Here is a 23091-nt window from a genome sequence, read left to right as displayed (position 1 = left end):
GCTGACACTGTTATGGGGTAATGTCCTGCTCATATACTCCCCAGCCTGCTCATATACCCCCATCATCCTGGTATAAGAAAAAATTCCAGCAACAAGTCCATGGAAAAATCTTCATTAAAAATTCATGTTTATTTATCAAACTTGTAAAAACAGTCCAAGTTAAATTGCCCCAACAGAGGACGCGTTTCGAACGACCAAGTTCTTAATCCGTCTCTTGGTCGTTCGAAACGCGTCCTCTGTTGGGGCAATTTAACATGGACTGTTTTTACAAGTTTGATAAATAAACATGATTTTTTAATGAAGATTTTTCCATGGACTTGTTGCTGGAATTTTTTCTTATACATGAAATGAGTTCTGCTACCTTCCTTTCCGTGCACGGTCCTGGATAAGCGGTCTCCGGCAAATAGCAGGTGAGCTGGACAAAGTGAAATTGTTCCCATCATCCTGGTGTATGGCCACATCCTGTGGCACATAAAAAAAAATAAACGTTCATACTCACCTTACCTCACCTCACTCCCTGCAGCATCGCTCCTCTTACAGTCTGTCAGCGGAAGCGCCGCTGAGTGGAGCCGTCCCCGTTCCCCTGCAGCATCGCGATCTCCTCCTGTCTGTCCAGGTGGCTGCGTGTGGACACGTGCGCACAGCGATGACGTCATCGCTGTGCGCGCCGCTAGTCTCCACGCAAGTCAGCTGACCGGCACAGACAGGAGGAGATCGTGATGCTGCAGGGGAACGCTGAGTAATGTGTACTGATTCACTGCCCCCCCCCCCCCCCCGCACTGATGATGTTCGGGGGGCAGTGAATACAGCCGCACATGATCACTCCAGGCTGCAGTTGCCAGGGGTGATCATGCGGGCCGGCTGTTTTATCCCTCGCCCATCACCCCGCCCACCTGTCAGTGCCGGCTTCAGTGCTGAGAGATGGGCGAGAGGATGGGCGCGCATATTAAATGAGCGGGTCCACGTGGTCACGGCAGGCTGCTACAGCCTGCTCGTGCCCCCGATAACCCGCTCCACCGCAGCACCCTCATTCCCCGCAGCCACATTCAGACCACAAGACACTTCCCCCAACATTTGTGGGGAAAAAGTGCGTCTTATGGTCCGAAAAATACAGTAATTGAAATTGTTTTACAAAGACAATTTGTCCTTTCTTCGGCGCTCCATTGGGAGACCCAGACGATTGGGTGTATAGCTACTGCCTCCGGAGGCCACACAAAGCACTACACTAAAAAGTGCAAGGCCCCTCCCCTTCTGGCTATACACCCCCCCGTGGGATCACGGGCTGCTTCAGTTTTATGCTTTGTGCGAAGGTCAGACATCCACGCATAGCTCCACTGTTTAGTCAGCAGCAGCTGCTGACTATGTCGGATGGAAGAAAAGAGGGCCCATACTACGGCCCCCAGCATGCTCCCTTCTCACCCCACTTTTGTCGGCGGTGTTTGTTAAGGTTGAGGTACCCATTGCGGGTACGGAGGCTGGAGCCCACATGCTGTTTTCCTTCCCCATCCCCCTGAAGGGCTCTGGTGAAGTGGGATCTTACCGGCCTGTAGACTATGAGGCCGGGCTCCATCCACAGACCCGGAGATCCTGCTGGATACGGAGCTGGGTACCATCAGGGACAAGGCCCTGCAACATTCAGGTACTCTGTGTCCCCGTACAGACAGGCACAGACACACTCCAGCATTGCTGGGTGTTCTAGTGCGCCGGGGACAGTAGCGCTGCGCGCTTGGGTTATACTCACTGCAGCTTTTGCTGAGTGAGTTTATGTGTGGGGAACTACCGCGCCGGCCGCCATGGTGACTGCGGCGCGGCTGAGACTTGTGGTGCGCCGGGGACTTCGCGCCGACCGTGCTTTTACGACGGCAGCGCTTATAAATTTAGTCCCCGGCTTCTGCGGCCTAGCTACGCTTCGTTCCCGCCCCCAGCCCTGTCAGTCAGGGAAGGGGAGAGACGCTGTACAATAGTCAGCGCCGAGGGCTGGAGTCTTATTTACATACTCCAGCCCTCTCACTGGGCACAGTGGGACGCCAGTTCCCACTCTGAAGGATGTTTCACTTTCTCGACTCTCACAGAAAGTGGCCTTTCTGGTAGCGGTCACGTCTCTTCGGAGGGTATCCGAGCTGGCGGCGCTGTCATCCAAAGCTCCCTTCCTGGTTTTTCACCAGGACAAGGTAGTGCTGCGCCCCGTTCAGGAGTTTCTCCCTAAGGTGGTATCCTCTTTTCATCTCAATCAGGATATCTCCTTACCTTCCTTTTGTCCTCATCCAGTTCATCGGTTTGAAAAGGATTTGCATTTGTTGGATCTCGTGAGAGCACTCAGAATCTACATTTCCCGCACGGCGCCCCTGCGCCGCTCGGATGCACTCTTTGTCCTTGTCGCTGGTAAGCGCAAAGGATCGCAGGCTTCCAAATCCACCCTGGCTCGATGGATCAAGGAACCAATTCTTGAAGCCTACCGTTCTGCTGGGCTGCCGGTTCCATCAGGGCTGAAAGCCCATTCTACCAGAGCCGTGGGTGCGTCCTGGGCACTACGACACCAGGCTACGGCTCAACAGGTGTGCCAGGCAGCTACCTGGTCGAGTCTGCACACTTTCACCAAACATTATCAGGTGCATACCTACGCTTCGGCGGACGCCAGCCTAGGTAGAAGAGTCCTGCAGGCGGCGGTTGCCTCCTCGTAGGGGAGAGCTGCCTTGCAGCTCAAACTTGAGGTATTACTTTACCCACCCAGGGACTGCTTTTGGACGTCCCAATCGTCTGGGTCTCCCAATGGAGCGCCGAAGAAGAAGGGAATTTTGTTACTTACCGTAAATTCCTTTTCTTCTAGCTCCAATTGGGAGACCCAGCACCCGCCCTGTTTCCTTCGGGATTTTTGGTTTTTCTTCGGCGCTCTATTGGGAGACCCAGACGATTGGGTGTATAGCTACTGCCTCCGGAGGCCACACAAAGCATTACACTAAAAAGTGTAAGGCCCCTCCCCTTCTGGCTATACACCCCCAGTGGGATCACTGGCTCACCAGTTTTCGGCTTTGTGCGAAGGAGGTCAGACATCCACGCATAGCTCCACTGTTTAGTCAGCAGTAGCTGCTGACTATATCGGATGGAAGAAAAGAGGGCCCATATAGGGCCCCCAGCATGCTCCCTTCTCACCCCACTGGTGGTTTGTAAGGTTGAGGTACCTATTGCTGGTACGGCGGCTGGAGCCCACATGCTGTTTTCCTTCCCCATCCCCCTGAGGGGCTCTGAGGAAGTGGGATCTTACCGGCCCCAAAGCGCTGAGGCCGGGCTCCATCCACAGACCCATTGAACCTGCTGGATGTGGAGCGGGAGTGCCGTTCAGGGACATGGCCCTGCACCATTCAGGTACTCTGTGTCCCCGTACACAGGCACAGCACACTCCAGACTTGCTGGGTGTGCTAGTGCGCCGGGGACAGTAAAGGGTTACAGTCACTGCAGCCTAGCTGAGTGACTTTATTTATTGGGAACTACCGCGCTGGACGCTCCGGGAGCGGCGGCGCGGCTGGGACTTGTAGTGCGCCGGGGACTTAGCGCCGACCGCGCTTTTACGGCGGCGGCGCTTATAAATCCAGTCCCCGGCTTTTGCGGCCTAGCTCCGCTTCGTTCCCGCCCCCACCCTGTCAATCAGGGTAGGGGAGAGACGCTGTACAATCAGCAGCGCCGAGGGCTGGAGCCTTATTTACATGCTCCAGCCCTCTCACTAGACACTGTGGGACGCCGGTTTCCCGCTCTGACTTGGGGCACGCCCACGGCCCGCCCCTACTCACACGAGCTGGAGAAGGACGCCGGCAGCCATTCCTGCAGCCCGAGCTGGGAGAACGGACTCTGGGCAACCAGGCACAGGACTAGGGCGACCACACACCCGCTTATAGGCGGGCGGTAAGCGGCACCTGGGGTGCTGACACTAAATACCGCAGTTTGTCTATTTGTATTTTAAGCTTGCACTGCATAGGTCGCTATTTCGGGCTATATGCCCTCTTAGATGGCGACACATCAGCAGCAGGAAAGCATGGGTGCTAAGGCACAGGCTTTCTATGCTGCTTGTATTGTACGTACTGAGGTGTTCATGTGTATTTATGCTTGTATGCTATACACTGCACTGTACGGTCGCTAGTCTTGGCTATATTCGCCATAGAATGGCTAGACTACAGCAGCAGAAAAGCAAGGGTGCTGAGGCACAGGTTTTTTTCTATGCTGCTTGTATTGCAGGTGTTGCAGTGTTCATTTGTACTTATGCTTGTATACTATACATTGCACTGTATGGTCGCTATTCTGGGCTATATTCCCCTAGATGGCTAGTCTACAGCAGCAGAAAAGCAGGCTTTCTATGCTGCTTGTATTGCATGTGCTGCAGTGTTCATTTGTACTTTATGCTTGTATGATATACATTGCACTGTACGGTCGCCTTCTTGGCTCTATAAGTCGGCAGCAGCATATAAGCAACACAGGCTTTCGATGCTGTTTTTACTGCATGTGATACTGTTCCACGGCACTGCTCCCCATTGTGTGCAATGCTCCCCTGTAGCACTTGGTCAGCCGGGGTCTCTACTTGACGTGGCCAAAAGAACCACCTCTCAACCCTGTCCAAGGACAGGGACGGAGTTGCAATGACATAGAGACTTGCAGTCCGGATAGGCCTTGGGCAATCTGGATCATTGCTCCCTGGCCACCCTCACTTGGAATGAAATCGGTGCTCCGGGGGGGTCCCAGGAGGCCTCTGTATGATGAGGCAGACGTAGCTCATCAGGACTTTGATCCTGACACCGCTCTCACTCCGGATACACCGGATGGTGACGCCATAAGGAATGATCCTATAGCGTCCATCAATGGAATGTTGGATCTTTTCTCCCTCAGCTCCCCCAGCGGAGGAGTCAGCTTCACAGCAGGAGAAGTCCCATTTCAGTAGCTCAAACTTATATTGAGTATTGTTCTGGCCACGCTGACTTCAGAGAAGCAGTCCAGGAACACCACGCTTCCCAGATAAGCGTTTTCTCCAAACGTATTAAGGATACACGTTATCACTTTCCCCCTGAAGTGGTCAGGCGTTGGACCCAGGGTCCAAAGGTGGATTCTCCGATCTCCAGGCTTGCGGCTAGAGCCATAGTTGCAGTGGAGATGGGACTTCACTTACACATGCCATTGACAGACAGATGGACTCTGGTTGAAATCTGTCTATGAGGCTATCGGCGTGTCGGTTGCTCCGGCATTCACAGCCGTATGGGCACCCTAAGCTCTTCAGCTGTTCTTGCGCAGCTGGTCCTGAGCACAGGTACATCTGTGCCGCAGGGGCGTCCGTAACCTCGCAATGTCTGCATTGCGACTTACCCTATTAATGCTGTCCTGGAAGGACAGTCGAGGTTTCGGTCCTTCCCAGGCTCGGGCAGGTCCCAATTGTCCTCGTCCAAAAGGGCTGAAAAGCCTCAGAGGGGCTCAGCTGCCGGACGGGCTCAATCACGCCCAAGGAAGGCAGCCGGAGGAACCGCTACCAAGGCGGTCTCCTCATGACTCTCAGCTCTCTCATCTTTCCGCATCCGCGGTTGATGGCAGACTCGCTCGCCTTTGGCGACATTTAGCTGCCACAGGTCACAGACCGGTGGGTGAGGGACAGTGTGCCCACGTGCACAGGACAGAGTTCTGTTCTCGTCCTCCGACTCGATTCTTCAGAACGTCCCCACCTCCCCACCGAGCAGATGCTCTTCTGCAGGCAGAAGGAGTGGTAATCCCGGTTCCTCTTCAGGAACAAGACACGGTTTTCCTCCAATCTGGTTGTGGTGCCAATCAAGGATGGCTCTTTCCGTTCCGTTCTGGACCTAAAACTGCTCAACAAGCACGTGGAGGCCAGGCGGTTCCGGATGATACCCTCCGCTCCGTCATTGCCTCAATGTCTCAAGGACATTTCCTAGCATCAATAGACATCAAAGATGCTTATCTCCACGTGCCGATTGCTACAAACACCAATGTGTTTCTACATTTCGTGATAGGAAACGACCATCTTCAGTTCGTAACTCTGCCATTCGGGCTGGCGACAGCCCCACGGGTGTTCGCCAAGGTCATGACGGCAGTGGTAGCAGTCTTGCACTCACAGGGACACTCTGTGATCCCTTACTTGGACGATCTACTTGTCAAGGCACCCTCTCAAGAGGCATGCCAACTCAGCCTGAATGTTGCGCTGGAGACTCTCCAGACGTTCGGGTGGATCATCAACTTCTCAAAGTCAAACCTGTCACGACCCAATCACTAACGTATCTTGGCATTGAGTTTCATACCCTCTCAGCGGTAGTGAAGCTTCCGCTGGACAAGCAGCGGTCACTACAGACTGGGGTGCAGACTCTCCTTCAAGATCAGTCGCACTCCTTAAGACGCCTCATGCACTTCCTCGGGAAGATAGTGGCGGCAATGGAGGCGGTGCCGTTTGCGCAGTTTCATCTGCGTCCACTTCAATGGGACATTCTCCGCCAATGAGACGGGAAGTCAACATCCCTGTACAGGAAAGTATCCCTTTCACAGACGGCAAGGACTCTCTGCAATGGTGGCTTCTTCCCACCTCATTATCACAGGGAAGATCCTTCCTACCACCGTCTTGGGCGGTGGTCACGACAGACGCGAGTCTGTCAGGGTGGGGAGCGGTTTTTTCTCCACCACAGGGCTCAGGGTCCGTGGACTCAGCAGGAGTGCACCCTTCAGATCAATGTTCTGGTAATCAGAGCAGTGTATCTTGCCCTACTAGCCTTCCAGCAGTGGCTGGAAAGAAAGCAGATCCGAACTCAGTCGGACAACTCCACAGCGGTGGCATACATCAATCACCAAGGAGGGACACGCAGTCGGCAAGCCTTCCAGGAAATCCGGCGGATTCTGATGTGGGTGGATGCCACGGCCTCCACCATATCCGCAGTTCACTTCCCCGGCGTAGAAAACTGGGAGGCAGACTTCCTCAGTCGCCAGGGCATGGACGCAGGGGAATGGTCCCTTCACCCGGACGTGTTTCAGGAAATCTGTCGCCGCTGGGGAAGGCCGGACGTCGACCTAATGGCGTCCCGGCACAACAACAAGGTCCCAACCTTCATGGCACGGTCTCGCGATCAAAGAGCGCTGGCGGCAGACGCCCTAGTGCAAGATTGGTCGCAGTTCCGGCTCCCTTATGTGTTTCCACCTCTGGCACTCTTGCCCAGAGTGCTACGCAAGACAGATCCGACTGCAGCCGCGTCATACTCGTCGCCCCAAACTGGCCGAGGAGGGCGTGGTATCCGGATCTGTGGCAGCTCACGGTCGGCCAACCGTGGGCACTACCAGACCGACCAGACTTACTGTCCCAAGGGCCGTTTTTCCATCGGAATTCTGCGGCCCTGAACCTGACTGTGTGGCCATTGAGTCCTGGATCCTAGCGTCTTCAGGATTATTCCACGGGGTCGTTGCCACCATGAGACAGGCTAGGAAGCCCACGTCCGCTAAGAACCACAGAACGTGGAGGATATTCTTATCCTGGTGCTCTGCTCAGGGAGTGTCTCCCTGGCCATTTGCATTGCCTACCTTTCTTTCTTTCTTGCTATCTGGGTTAGAAAAAGGTTTGGCGCTCGGCTCCCTTAAAGGTCAGGTATCGGCGCTATCCGTCTTTTTTCAGAGGCGTTTGGCACGCCTTCCTATGGTGCGCACGTTCCTACAGGGGGTTTGCCATATCGTTCCCCCGTACAAGCGGCCGTTAGATCCATGGGATCTGAACAGGGTACTAGTTGCCCTCCAGAAGCCGCCCTTCGAGCCTCTGAGGGAGGTTTCACTTTCTAGACTATCCCAGAACGTGGCTTTTCTGGTAGCGATCACATCTCTTCGGAGAGTGTCTGAGCTGGCAGCGCTGTCATCCAAGACTCCCTTCCTGGTCTTCCACCAGGACAAGGTAGTGCTGCGCCCCATTCAGGAGTTTCTCCCGAAGGTGGTATCCTCTTTTCATCTTAATCAGGATATCTCCTTGCCTTCGTTTGGTCCTCATGCATTTCATGAGAAGGATTTACATTTGTTAGATCTGGTGAGAGCACTCAGAATCTACATTTCCCGCACGGCGCCCTTGCGCCGTTCGGATGCACTCTTTGTCCTTGTCGCTGGTCAGCGCAAAGGGTCGCAGGCTTCTAAGGCCGCCCTGGCTAGAGGGATCAAGGAACCAATTCTTGAAGCCTACCGTTCTGCTGGGCTTCTGGTTCCATCAGGGCTGAAGGCCCATTCAACCAGAGCCGTGGGTGCTTCCTGGGCATTACGACACCAGGCTACGGCTCAACAGGTGTGCCAGGCAGCTACCTGGTCGAGTCTGCACACTTTTCACCAAACATTATCAGGTGCATACCTATGCTTCGGCGGACGCCAGCCTAGGTAGAAGAGTCCTGCAGGCGGCAGTTGCCTCCCCGTAGGGGAGGGCTGTCTTGCAGCTCTAACATGAGGTATTTCTTTACCCACCCAGGGACAGCTTTTGGACGTCCCAATCGTCTGGGTCTCCCAATAGAGCGCCGAAGAAGAAGGGAATTTTGTTACTTACCGTAAATTCCTTTTCTTCTAGCTCTTATTGGGAGACCCAGCACCCGCCCTGTTGTCCTTCGGGATTTTTGGTTTGTTTGCGGGTACACATGTTGTTCATGTTGAACGGTTTTCAGTTCTCCGATGTTACTCGGAGTGAATTTGTTTAAACCAGTTATTGGCTTTCCTCCTTCTTGCTTTTGCACTAAAACTGGTGAGCCAGTGATCCCACTGGGGGTGTATAGCCAGAAGGGGAGGGGCCTTACACTTTTTAGTGTAATGCTTTGTGTGGCCTCCGGAGGCAGTAGCTATACACCCAATCGTCTGGGTCTCCCAATAAGAGCTAGAAGAAAAGGAATTTACGGTAAGTAACAAAATTCCCTTCTTTCGGGTACACATGTTGTTCATGTTGAACGGTTTCAGTTCTCCGATGTTCCTTCGGATTGAATTTGTTTAAACCAGTTATTGGCTTTCCTCCTTCTTGCTTTTGCACTAAAACTGAAGCAGCCCGTGATCCCACGGGGGGTGTATAGCCAGAAGGGGAGGGGCCTTGCACTTTTTAGTGTAGTGCTTTGTGTGGCCTCCGGAGGCAGTAGCTATACACCCAATCGTCTGGGTCTCCCAATTGGAGCTAGAAGAAAAGGAATTTACGGTAAGTAACAAAATTCCCTTCTTTGCAGTCGAAGAGGTTCTGGAGAGCGGCTGTAATAATGTAAAAGGCAAATGCCTGGTTATATATTTTATATAACTTGTATTAGATGACAGAAGATGGGCTGACCAACAGCACAAGCCACTCTACATGGCGTTCTCTATTTTAGCTAAGGGAAGGTGGTAATGTGTAATATTGTCAGAACGAATGGGGCCCATCTACAGGAGTTTTCAATGTGTGCCATCTATGCTATGGTGAAGTCTAAGGCCGGTTTCACACATCCGTGTTTCCGGATTCGGCGCACGCCAGTATAGTGTATACAGTACATTGGCAGCGCCGCAACTTCTGAGTATAATGCTCCGGTCACATGACAGCCTGTGACCTGTGCTTGTTGCGCTGCCATTGTACTGTATACACTGTACTGGCGTGCGCCGAATCCGGCGAAAAGCCGATGTGTGAAGCTAGCCTAATTTAGGACCAATGCTGATTTCTTGATTTGAAATGGTTCTGAGCTTTTAAAAGCATTGTCTGGCCACTTAGTGTACGTGCCCATGATCAGGACCCGCTGTGTCCTAAACGCGGCGGGTCCTGACCTACAGGGCCAGGAGTCTCCTCCGCAGGAGACCGCAGCTGCTCGTGCCCACGATCAGGGTTCGGGGTGCTTCGGTCTCTCACTTGTGTTCTCCCTACGGCGGACACTTGTGACTCCGCAGCAAAGAATTGACATGCTTGCGGCTCGGAAAGCTGCACTGCAGGTCAGTTTTCGCTATGGGCTGTACACACAGTGGCCATCAGATTTCTAGAAATCCTATCCACTGTGCATGTACTGTACAATGCAGCATTTTGGAAGCAGCGACGCATTCAAGATGCTGCAAACACTGATTGTGGGCACGCAGGCTAACAGTTAAAAAAAAAAAAAAATCCAAATGGTCTAAGATACTCACCTTGGCAATTTTCAGTTGTTCCTGTTATTCTTCCCAAGTCTAAGGGCTGGTTACTATTCGCAAAGGGAATCTGACTTTTTTGGGTACAACCCTATCTGAGATATGGGAAAACTTTCTTGAGTGGTGGGATCTTCAGCAATTCTGAAGATGTGGCTCTGCCCCCTGGCCTGAATGGAGCAGAAATGTTTGTTTTGCAAGTGTATAGAATTTTTGCTGTGGAGAGGATGTGCCTAAAAAGGTTGACTAAAAACTTTTTGGTATTTTAATAAGAGCTTGTACGTACATGTAAATTGAATATACAAATATATTTATAGAAGTGCAGAATGAATATACAAATATATTTATAGAAGTGTAGAATGAATATACAAATATATTTATAGAAGTGTAGAATGAATATACAAATATATTTATAGAAGTGTAGAATGAATATACAAATATATTTCTAGAAGTGCAGAATGAAAACAATCTGTAAAAAAAAAAAAAAATATATTTTGTATAAAAACAAAATTACATTAAAGTTCTGTAAAAAAAAAAAAAAAAACCCTCATGCTCTTGGTTGTAGATAATAGCAAATGTTCCTGAGCTGTTCTCAAATAATGGCACTTTGGGAAGTACAGGGTGTCTAGTACTTGCCAGTGCCTGGTCCTGCACAGTGGAGGCGTCTTATAGTGCTGCTTGCTGGGTTCCGGTAGGATGCGGTGGATAATGGGGATCTTGCGTCCGTTCTCTTCCTTGGCACTGAGGACGCTACCGCCGGAAGCATTGCCTCAGTCGAGCGCCTGCGTTACCCGTTGTGATCCCTGATTGAAGAAGGGTGGTCCCTTCAAAACGTGTCGGAACAGAGACTGACGAGCATCCGTAGCACCCCAGTGATTTCACAGGTCAGCTTCTTCATTTCTGCAACAGACGCAGGATCCCCGTTCCAAACAGCATCCCACTGGAACCCAGCAAGCACCACCATAAGATGCTTCCAGTGTGCAGGACCAGGCACTGGCAAGTACTAAACACCCTGTACTTCTCAAAGGGCCTTCATTTTTGTACAGCTCAGGAACACTTGCCATTATCTGCTACCAAGTGCATGAGATTTTTTCACAGGATTCACTTTCTCCTTTTTACTGAACTTTAATGTAATTTTGTGTTTTATATATCTATATGTAAATTTTACAGATTGTTTTGCTTTTTTTTATTCTGCACTTCTACAAATATTTTATTTGTATATTAAATTTATCATTTTAATTTACATGTATGTACAGCTCTTGTTAACATGCCAAAAGGTTTTTACGTGACCTACTTAGGCACATCCTGTCTACAGCAAATTCTATACACCTGTAACCCAAAAAAAAAAACACCACTAGGTGGCGCCGTATTCACTTTTTCTAAAGTATTATCCTCTGCCAATAGCCAACACACATGGTCTATTTGTTAATACCAGCAGGATGAGACACAGTTCCCTGTATTCTCTTCTTCCAGAGTGATAAGCTCCTGTATCTTGTTTTGGGAGATGTGGATGTGCAGCCTCTGCTCCTTTTCTTGGCGGTTCTGTAGACAACAAATGGAGTGGAAGCCGTGCATGTGCTCATTTAATTCATTCAAGGCTGTGTTGCAGAGCATATTCTTAGAATTGCTGGTAGTTCCTTCTGTTGAACCCCTAGTGTTCAGAAAGTTATCCTCTTATCTCATGATCACCTACACCCACCCACTAAACAAAATGTTAGGGATAAACAAAAACTGCTACAGTGGTATTTTATCATGAATAGTTTCCTCATCTCCAGCAATTTACTGAACCAAAAGCCATAAACAGTGGTGGGTATATCCCTACCCAAAAACTCAGTTTCAATAGCTTGTCCCGTGTAGTTGAGCATCAATTACAGCTTGACCGCAACATCTCATGCTGTTCACAAGTTGCATTATTGTCTGCTGAGGCATGGCATCCCACTCTTCTAGAAGGGCAGCTCTCAGGTAATTGAAGTTCTGGGGTACATAGTTATGAGCCCTTACATGGCGAATTAGCTGATCCGATGGTTTTCTCTGGGATTCAGATCTAGAGAAAGTGCAGGCCACTCCCTTTGTGGTCTCCAGCAGCCATTCCGCAACGATGCGACTTCAATGAGTTGGAGCATTGTCGTCTATGAAGATGAAATTAGGCCTGTGTTCATGCAGGGGCGCAATGACTGGATTAATGATGTAATTCAAGTAGTAGGGGCTTGTCCCTGTACCATTCACAAAGTGTTGGACAGTTCTGTATTGACTAAACGCACCTGCGCACACTATAATACCACCAAAGGCTCCTCTGGTGACAACAGCGGCTGATGCATAACTCTCCTTGACGTCTCCAACATTGTTGGCAACTATAATTTCTGCTCAACGTGAATTGACTTGTTGGTGAACAGTGCTGAGGCCCACTGGTCCCTCATCTAGCAAGATAAGTCCTGTGCCTACTACTGTAGTCAGGTAACCTTGCAGGTCGTCTAGCACACAGAGCATGCTGATATAAATGGTTTTGAATGGTCTGACGTGATCTTTGGGTGCCTCTCACATCCCTTAAAGGGAACCAAACCTCAGGATTTTCATGTATAAGGTGCAGCCAGTGCAATACTGGCACTAGCAGGCACAGTCTGTACATACCATTAGGGTGCAGCTCGGGTGTTACCTGCAGCTAATCACGTCCTCTCATCAGCTGTTCTGCAGTCCTGTTGTGACCACGCGCGCTCCCGCAGTCACAACAGGATCTGAAGAAGCGAGGGCGCATGCGCCGCCTTCTGCAAAATACTAAGTACAGCGAGCTTCAGAAACATGGCGCCAGAGATAAGCGCTATGCGCAGGCTCCAACCCCGGCGCCATGTTTCTGAAGAGAGAAATTTACATACGGCCAGTGAGAGGGATGAGGGGGGGGCGGGGATAAACTTCCATAACACGCCTGGACATTAGGAGAGTGGTACACACGTCAATCAAAAAGTGCACGAATTTTCAAACTTTATAAAGTTGGATTTCACTGACTAAACACCCGAGCTGCGCCCTAATGGTATGTACACACTCTGCCTGATAGTGCCAGTGCTGCACTTTATACATGAAAATCCTGATGTTTGGTTCCCTTTAAATGTGCCTAGAGTTGTGTGGCATTCAACATCCAGTTCCAAAGGGCATTGTTCACAATGAAGCGGTCATCAGTGTGGGATGTTTGCAAAGGACAGCCACTTATTTGCTTTTCTGTGATTCTTGAAGTCTCTCTGTATCTCTGTTGCAACCTGCTGATGATACTCTGTGACACTGTTAGCTCAGTGGCCCCTTTCGTCTGAGAACATCCTGCTTGAAGCTTGGCAATGGCGAGGTATTGTTGATTAATTATTAGGTGTCATCTTGGTCTCCTGATGTTTAAATGTGAACATTACGATGAGGATTGTTTAAATACCAATTCTAATTGAACCCTGAAATTTATTGGGCGATTCCTGGATCAAACACCTGTTGTGAATTTTGTCATTAAGCTCCTTTTTAGGGAACAGCAAGTTGTGCAACAAGTACTGAAACATCGAACCACTGGCTGTGCTTCGCGGGGTTTTTCTCTGACGCCTCATTGGGGGACACAGGACCATGGGTGTTATGCTGCCTATCCATAGGAGGACACTAAGTAGATGCAAAAGCATAGCTCCTCTGCAGTATACACCCCCTGGCCGGGCCAGGCAACCTCAGTTTTAGCTTAGTGTCTGTAGGAGGCACTTCCTTTCAAGGTTTGTTATTTTTTGAGGGCGACGGTTTCCTTTTGGGACCGATCTCCCACTACCATCAACGGGCGGGAATGTGGAGTGTCGCCTCCACGTACCCCCTCCTGCGATGCTGGATCCTGGGCTGGACAACTGGTTCCACAGACACCGATTTTCCAAAGCCCAGGGTAGAGGCCTGTGCCCCTATAGCCCAATTCCTCAGCCCCTCTTTGCAGGCTCTGAGTTGAATATGGCACCAATTCCTCAGCCCCTCTTTGCAGGCTCTGAATTGACTGCTGTGACTAGACACAGCAAGCTGACTCTGCTATTTTCACTGCCTGGACTGAAGCAGTGTTTTAAGGTGAGATCCCCCCTGACTGGTTTCCCAGACAAAGGGAGAAAAGACGCTGCAGGGAAGGCTCCCAGGACATTTACAGTATTTAATATGAGAAAGTCCCTTGCTGAGTGCAAGGAGAGCCCCAAGGATCCTGCACACACAATGTTAACTTTTCTCTAGCTTGCTGGCTGGAGGAGGGGGGAAGTCACTCCTGTTTGCAGAAAGTCCTGCAGATAATTTCCCGGTGGCAGGGGGAGGGCCCAGGGCTCAGGGACTCACGCTGTTTATTTGCTCTGTTTATTTGCTCTAGCAGAAAAGCCGGCTGATAACCACCAGTGACAAGCTGTGTGCTGACTGGAGGGAGAGGGAGGAAAACTATCAGAAGCTCCCTCCCGCTGTTTTTTACTACCCACAGCAGGGGGGGGGGGGCACACTGACTTCATCTTCGCGCTCTATTAGCGCTAAGCCCCGCCCCCCCAGGAAAGCGTGCAAAGATCTCCATAGAGCTTAATCCTTCCTGAGGACAGGGCCATCGGCTGATTCTGGTGAGGTGTTTGCTTCACTTGTAGCTCTGCTGATTATTGCTCCCCCTCCTGGCATACTCCTATTAGGAACATGCAGAATTTTAAGGGCACTAAGAGTGCTAATGCCCACATAGTCTATTATTCAGCCTGCACTGCCTGCCACGCTGAGCTACCACGTAAACACACCTTTTCTCTCTGTGAGTCCTGTGCCCCTATAGCCCCCCAAGACCCCCCTGCCACCACCGCCGCAACCGTCAGCCCAGAGCCTAGAGCTCCCAGCCCACCGGAATGGGCACAGTTTCTCTCCCAATCCATGGAAAAACTGTCACAGAACCTGGTGCTGACTATGCAATGTCGTCCTCCACACCCTTCTAGGTCCCTGGACGGAACGCAACTTGAGGATACCCCTATGGAGGATCCTTCTGAGGTAATCCGCGCACATGCTTCACCGGTTGCAGGGATCAGGAAAAGAGCACACGGCCGGGTGTCTCCAGCGGGCTCTCCCTCGGGAGCACACAGGGCAGGCTCTCCCACACGCTCCACGGCTTCTGAAGAGCTGGAGGAGGGAGAATGCTGTTTATACCAAAAGGATTCCTTGGTTTCAGCCTCCCCAGATGATCAAACTGCAATAGACTCCCTTATACAGCGATCAACCAAACTCTGCATGTGGAGGATCCCCCATCCACTACCACTGACCATGCGGTCTCCTTTAAGAGGGCAAGGAAACCCCAAAAGGTTTTCGCTGATCACCCAGAGTTTCAGGATATCCTCACAAAGCAAAGGGAGAAGCCTGACAGGCGCTTCGGTAACCGAAAACTCATGGAGTCCCGGTACCCTTTTGCCTCACCTGCCCCTAAGGGCTGGGCCGATCCGCCCTCGTTCGACCCCCCCGGTCTCCCGCCTTACCACAAAGACGCTCCTGTCTTTACCCGATGGTTCCTCCATCAAGGACCCGACAGACAGACAGGTGGAGCACCTCGCCCGGTCTGCTTTTGAGGCTGCGGGTTCCTCCCTCTCGCCCTCCTTTGCCGCTGTGTGGGTCGCAAAGGGGATCTCGGTCTGGGCAGAATCCCTTAACACTTCGATTGAGGAATCCCAGTTCACTCATACCTTCACAGAGGTAACAGCTCAAATTGCCGCTGCGGCGGAGTACCTCATGCAGGCCTCCATGGACGCTGCTACCTGCGCAGCGTTTGCCGCCTCAAATACCATAGCCATCCGTAGAGCTCTCTGGCTCCGACAATGGCGAGCGGACTCTGCCTCCAAGAAGTCTCTCACAGGCCTTCCCTTTTTTACAGACCGATTGTTTGGCGAACGTCTGGACAAGATCATTTCTGACGCCACGGGAGGAAAGAGTACCTCCCTCCCCCAGCTGAAGTCCAGGACGTCCTTCACCAGACGTCCACAGTCCTCGTTCCGCTCCTTTCGGAACTCATTTGGTTGGTCGACATCCCGTGCTGTCCCCGCCACCAGCCGCGGACTACGCAGGGACCAACCTTCTCAGCTCTCCCCGAAACCCACTTCGTCATGGCAGCCTAGACCGAAACAGTCCAGGACTAGGGAGACTCGTCCACGACGTTTTCCCCCCTCATGACTCCTTCGGCGCCTCGGAAGACACACTCATTGTAGGAGGTCGACTGCGGCTCTTTCATCACATCTGGGCTGCCGCCTCAGACGACAAATGGGTGCGAGACCTTGTGTCTTCCGGTTACCACATAGAATTTTGGACCCGACCCCCGAGTCGGTTCTTTCTCTCAAACCCCCCAAAGACCCGAAAACGACGCAAAGCTTTTTTCTCAGCAATCCACTCGCTCCAAACAGCAGGAGTGATAATACCTGTCCCAGACTACGAGAAGTTCGGGGTTTTTTATTCCAACCTCTTTGTGGTCCCCAAAAAGGATGGGTCAGTTCGACCCATCCTGGACCTCAAATACCTAAACAAACATGTGCACGTACGGAGATTCAGAATGGAGTCCCTAAGGTCCATTATTGCATCCATGGTCGAAGGGGAATTCCTCGCCTCCATAGACATCAAGGACGCGTACCTGCACATACCCATCACCCCAGATCACCAAAAGTTCCTCCGCTTCGCAATTCAGGACTCCCACTTTCAATTCGTAGCTCTACCCTTCGGCCTTGCCACCGCACCAAGGGTCTTCACCAAAGTCATGGCGGCCGCCATGAGCGTCCTTCACGCCAGGGGAGTAGTCGTTCTCCCTTACTTGGACGACCTCCTCATCAAGGCTGTGGACACCCTATCCCGCTTAGGGTGGCTAGTGAATTTGGACAAATCATTCCCGATCCCATCACGATCCATCACCTTCCTGGGCATGTCCCTGGACACCCGTCGGGGCTTGATCCTTCCTCAGGACAAGGCGATCGCTCTTCAACGAGTGGTACGCTGCCTTCTATGTCCTCCGTCTCGCTCCATTCGATTCAGCATCAAAGTGTTCGGCAGGATGGTGGCAGCTATGGAAGCAGTACCCTTTGCTCAACTGCACCTCTGCCCACTGCAGCTAGCCCTTCTAGCGGCCGGGGACAAGAGCCCCTTTTCCCTGGACAGACATCTTCACCTGACGCCTTCAGTCAGGTACGCACTCCGCTGGTGGCTTCGGTCCTCATCCCTATCGAAGGGGAGATCTTTTCTCCCAGTGAACTGGCTGGTCCTGACCACGGACACCAGCCTCCTAGGCTGGGGAGCAGTGTACCGGCACCACACTGCTCAAGGACGTTGGACGCCCCAGGAGTCTTTCCTACCCATAAACATCCTGGAACTCCGCGTGATCTTCCTCACGCTCAGAGCGTTCTGCCCTCTGCTAGCGGGTCGTCAGATTCGAGTCCAATCAGACAATGCAACAGCTGTAGCCTATATCAATCAGCAGGGGGCACCCGCAGCAAAGCGGCTTATGTCGAGGCCCACAAGATCCTCAGCTGGGCCGAATCGTCGGGATCAGTGATATCAGCAGTACACAGAACTGGGCAGCAGACTTTCTAAGTCGCCAAGGCCTGGCCGCCGGAGAATGGTCTCTCCACCCAGATGTGTTTCTACACATCTGCACTCGCTGGGGCACACCAGATGTGGACCTAATGGCCTCAAGGTTGAATGCAAAGTTACCCGCGTTCATAGCCAGGTCATGCGACCCGCAGTCCATCGGCGCGGATGCTCTAGTCTGCTCCTGGCACCAATTCCGCCTGCCTTACATATTTCCACCTCTACCCCTGCTGCCGCGGGTAATCAGGAAGATCAAGGCAGAGGGAGTCCCGGTGATACTGATAGCACCGGACTGGCCCAGGCACGCCTGGTACGCCGAATTAGTACAAATGCTCACAGACGCACCGTGGCGCCTTCCAGACATCCCAGACTTGCTGACCCAAGGGCCCATTTCCCATCAGAACTCCACAGCCCTGAAGCTGACGGCATGGCCATTGAGACCTGGGTATTAACAAGAGCGGGATTCTCCCCCGCGGTTATTTCCACCATGATCAGCGCCCGAAAGCCTGCTTCATCCCGCATTTACCACCGTATGTGGAAAATCTTCCTTTCATGGTGCAGGGAAACTAACGTCCAGCCTATGCCTCTGGCCATCCCCAGGATTCTCGACTTTCTACAGTCTGGCTTGCAAGCGGGGTTGGCTCTCAGTTCCCTTAAAGGGCAGGTCTCAGCGCTCTCAATCTTCTACCAATGCCGCCTGGCTCAAAAACCGCAAGTCAAGACCTTCCTCCAGGGCGTTTCCCATCTAGTTCCAACTTACAAATGGCCGCTGGAACCATGGGACCTCAACCTCGTTCTGGACGGTCTCCAGAGGTCTCCCTTTGAACCCCTCAAGGAATCCTCCCTTGCTCTTCTGTCCTGGAAGGTAACATTCCTGGTGGCAATTACGTCCATCAGACGGGTTTCGGAGCTAGCAGCACTCTCTTGCCGCAAGCCTTTTCTGATCTTTCACCAGGACAAGTTCTGGTTCTGCGCCCCCTTCCGGATTTCCTTCCAAAGGTTCTTACCCCGTTTCATTTGAACGAGGACATTGTTCTGCCTTCCTTTTGTCCACACCCGGTTCATAGGGTGGAAAGGTTTCTGCATTCGTTAGACCTCGTCAGAGCTCTCAGATATTACATATCCAGGACAGCCCCCTTTAGGAAAACGGACTCTTTGTTCGTCATTCCTGAGGGGCCTAAGAAGGGACAGGCAGCTTCAAAGGCGACTCTGGCTCGCTGGATTCGCTCTGCGATCCAGGAAGTCTACCGCTTCCAACTCAAGCCCATTCCTAGTGGGCTGCGGGCTCATTCCACGCGAGCAATTGGCGCTTCGTGGGCCATTCGGCATCAGGCTTCAGTGGAACAAGTGTGTAAGGCTGCGACCTGGTCTAGCCTACATACGTTTTCAAAGCATTACAGAGTCCATACCCAGGTTTCAACTGAGGCAAATCTGGGTAGAAAAATTCTGCAAACGGCAGTAGAGCACCTCTCTCAGTAGGCGCTCCAGGCTGTCTGGGACTGGTTCCTAGTCCTTGGGTTGTGTTGTCTTCTTTTATGTTTCCCACCCATGGACTGCTTTAGGACGTCCCGTGGTCCTGTGTCCCCCAATGAGGCGTCAGAGAAAAACAGATTTTTGTGTACTCACCGTAAAATCGTTTTCTCTTAGCCATCATTGGGGGACACAGCACCCACCCTGTTGTCCTCTTGGGCCTTGGTTCTCTCAGTACCTTATTTGGTTCTGACTCTTCTTTTCTCATGTTCCTCTGTTGAGAAGTTTTTACTGTTTCTTTCTCCTACTGTTTGTGTACTAAAACTGAGGTTGCCTGGCCCAGCCAGGGGGTGTATACTGCAGAGGAGGAGCTATGCTTTTGCATCTACTTAGTGTCCTCCTATGGATAGGCAGCATAACACCCATGGTCCTGTGTCCCCCAATGATGTCTAAGAGAAAACGATTTTATGGTGAGTACACAAAAATCAGGTTTTTTTCCCTCAAAAAAAACTCAGCAGCTTTTGCGGTCAATTTGGGACGATCTGCTCTAGATAACCGACACCGAGAACAGCAACGGAGACTCAGTGCTGGCCCTGGGAAGGGGACTAAAGCGCTCTTTGTTAGTTTCTCAGCTGAAGTTTATTTAAAAAAAAATTTTCTCAAACCAGACCACCCAATTAAATAAATCCTCGTGAGAAAAAAAATATCAGAGTACACAAAGCTGTCAACTGATGGTGGGAACCTGTCATGCCAAAAAGGGCCTCGGGCTTTCGGTCATAGAGGTGTGGCCGGCGCTGTTTCAGTCACCCTTCTGTGCATAGTGATAGATGACAGTAACCATGCCCTGGCATTGCATAAGTACAGAGTCAGCGGTCACTCAGTGCCGGGGTGCTGTTACAGTCATGAATCACTATGTACTAAGTGGTGACTGAAGCCATGCCTCTATGACTGAAAGCCGGAGGCTGCAGGGGGAAATTAAGGTAATTTCCTCCCAGTAGCTGAGCTTTCAGTGCTGCAGCCACATGGCTTTAAATCGCTATTAACCTGTAGATTAACCCCATATCTGCAGGTTAAGGGTATGTGCGCACGTTGCTTTTTACCTGCTTTTTACCTGCTTTTTTGCTGCTTTTTCTTCTGCGCTGTTTAATGCCAAAATGGATGTGTTCTTCTATTCAAGCAAAGTCTATGGGAATTTGGGTTTCTTGTTCACACTATGTTGTTCAAAATGCTGCCTTTTTGTGGCAGAACTTTGGTCAAAAACTCAGCTTTGCAGTGCAAAACCCAAATGGCAAAAACAATTGGCATGTTGCTTCTTTGAAAAGCTGAGTTTTTGACCAAAGTTCTGCCACAAAAAGGCAGCATTTTGAACAACATAGTGTGAACAAGAAACCCAAATTCCCATAGACTTTGCTTGAATAGAAGAACACATCCATTTTGGCATTAAACAGCGCAGAAGAAAAAGCAGCAAAAAAGCAGGTAAAAAGCAGGTAAAAAGCAACGTGCGCACATACCCTAATAGAGGTTTTTGACATGACAGGTTCCCTGCTCAGAGCCATTCACACTGTAATGACATGTAGTGATCATCTGCCCATTGAATTAGTCACGCTTTATCCTATTTTTTAACTCTTAACTCTTGTAACACCCCCATGGATAAGGTTACTTCTGGGGGCACAGCTGCTGATTCCCATGGATGCCAATATGCCTTTGCACCATGGCTGAGATAGCAGAGTGACAACTGTTATAGTTGCCTTCAGCTGTTGCACAGAGACATCTGATGACAAATGACATAACAATCGTGATATGAACACTTCCTGAAGTCTGATCACTAAATCTGTACTTGTCAGACAAGTGTTAAGTATTTTGACTTTCTACAGTTATTACATTGATGTGCCCATTACTTACATGCATCGGTGGACTCTAGTGAAAGGGTTTTAGTCTACGCTATGCAAAAAAAAAATTGAAAGTATTTCAGATATAGAAGAAAGTCTGCATATGGGAGGATATCAATAGCAGCAATAACAAAGATACATTTCAAAAGTCTACCAGTATATTGGTGTATCTGCAGGGGTAGAAAAATTATTAAAACGCAACGTTTATTACGGTATATAAATATATAAAAGTCCACTTGGCCATAAGAGACAAACACAACAAATGTTATCAAAATGTGCCAGTAGGTTACACTTAAAAATGAGAATACCCATGCAGTAATTAATAACCAGTGATAGGATAAGCAGGAATTCAGGCTATATGTCTAGTAAGTAGTGATGAGCGAACTGCTCGGTGCTCGGTAAGCATAACAAGTATTTTGATGCTGGGGTGCTTGGTACTTACAGTGCCTTGTGAAATTATTCTGGGGAGATAAGGTATGCACACCAGTGACTATGGAAGGGGAATACATGGAATAGCAGAAACTGCTGTGTGAATACTGACATGAAAAATTCAATAGCTATTTGTATGAATGAAATGTGAAAAATGGAACCTGCATTACTGCCATGAATATATGAATAAAGAGAAATTTAGCTACTGAATTGATCAATGCAATAGAGCCCCAACACTACGCCAAAGTATTTCTCTACGTTGGGGTCCCTAGCTTGTGTGTGTCCTCTCATGCAGTTAAAAAACTTACCGTGCATGGGAGGCTGAGACCCAGGCTATATATACGATGTGGATTGGCAATAGGTGTGTATGGGGAGGGTTCACAAACGAAAAACTACTAACATTAAGGAATAACGTTTGGAACTCCATTCTATGTCTGAACTGGGTGCAAAAAACCTAAAAAAAACATCACTATGGGGAGATAAGGTATGCACACCAGTGACTATGGAAGGGGAATACATGGAATAGCAGAAACTGCTGTGTGAATACTGACATGAAAAATTCAATAGCTATTTGTATGAATGAAATGTGAAAAATGGAACCTGCATTACTGCCATGAATATATGAATAAATTCCATTTTCACATTTCATTCATACAAATAGCTATTGAATTTTTCATGTCAGTATTCACACAGCAGTTTCTGCTATTCCATGTATTCCCCTTCCATAGTCACTGGTGTGCATACCTTATCTCCCCATAGTGATGTTTTTTTAGGTTTTTTTGCACCCAGTTCAGACATAGAATGGAGTTCCAAACGTTATTCCTTAATATTGTGAAATTATTCGGCCCCCTTGAATTTTTCAACCTTTTCCCACATTTCAGGCTTCAAACATAAAGAAAAATTTTTTAAATTAATGGTGAAAAATCAACAAGTGGGACACAAATTGTGAAGTTGAACGAAATTTATTGCTTATTTAAAATTTTTGCAAAAAATAAACTGAAAATTGGGGCGTGCAATATTATTCAGCCCATTTACGTTACGCCTTTGTACTCCTCCTTTTGCTGCGATTACAGCTGCAAGTCGCTTGGGGTATGTGTCTATCAGTTTTGCACATCGAGACACTGAAATTCTTGCCCATTCTTCCTTTGCAAACAGCTGGAGCTGAGTGACGTGGGATGGAGAGCGTTTGTGAACAGCAGTTTTCAGCTCCTTCCACAGATTCTCGATTGGATTCAGGTCTGGACTTTGACTTGGCCATTCTAACACCTGGATACGTTTATTTGTGAACCATTCCATTCTAGATTTTGCTTTATGTTTGGGATCATTGTCTTGGAAAACAAATCTCTGTGCCAGTCTTAGGTCTTTTGCAGACTCCAACAGGTTTTCTTCAAGAATGATCCTGTATTTCGCTCCATGCATCTTCTCATCAATTTTAACCATCTTCCTTGTCCCTGCTGAAGTAAAGCAGACCCAAACCATGATGCTGCCACCACCATATTTGACAGTGGGGATGGTGTGTTCAGGGTGATGAGCTGTGTTGCGTTTATGCCAAACATATCGTTTGGCATTGTGCCCAAAAAATTCGATTTTGGTTTCATCTGACCAGAGCACCTTCTTCCACATGTTTGGTGTGTCTCCCAGGTGG

This window comes from Anomaloglossus baeobatrachus, chromosome 5 (assembly GCF_048569485.1).
Source record: "Anomaloglossus baeobatrachus isolate aAnoBae1 chromosome 5, aAnoBae1.hap1, whole genome shotgun sequence".
Taxonomy (NCBI): Eukaryota; Metazoa; Chordata; class Amphibia; order Anura; family Aromobatidae; genus Anomaloglossus; species Anomaloglossus baeobatrachus.
The sequence above is the reverse complement of the archived record's forward strand: the minus strand, read 5'-3'. Positions refer to the sequence as shown.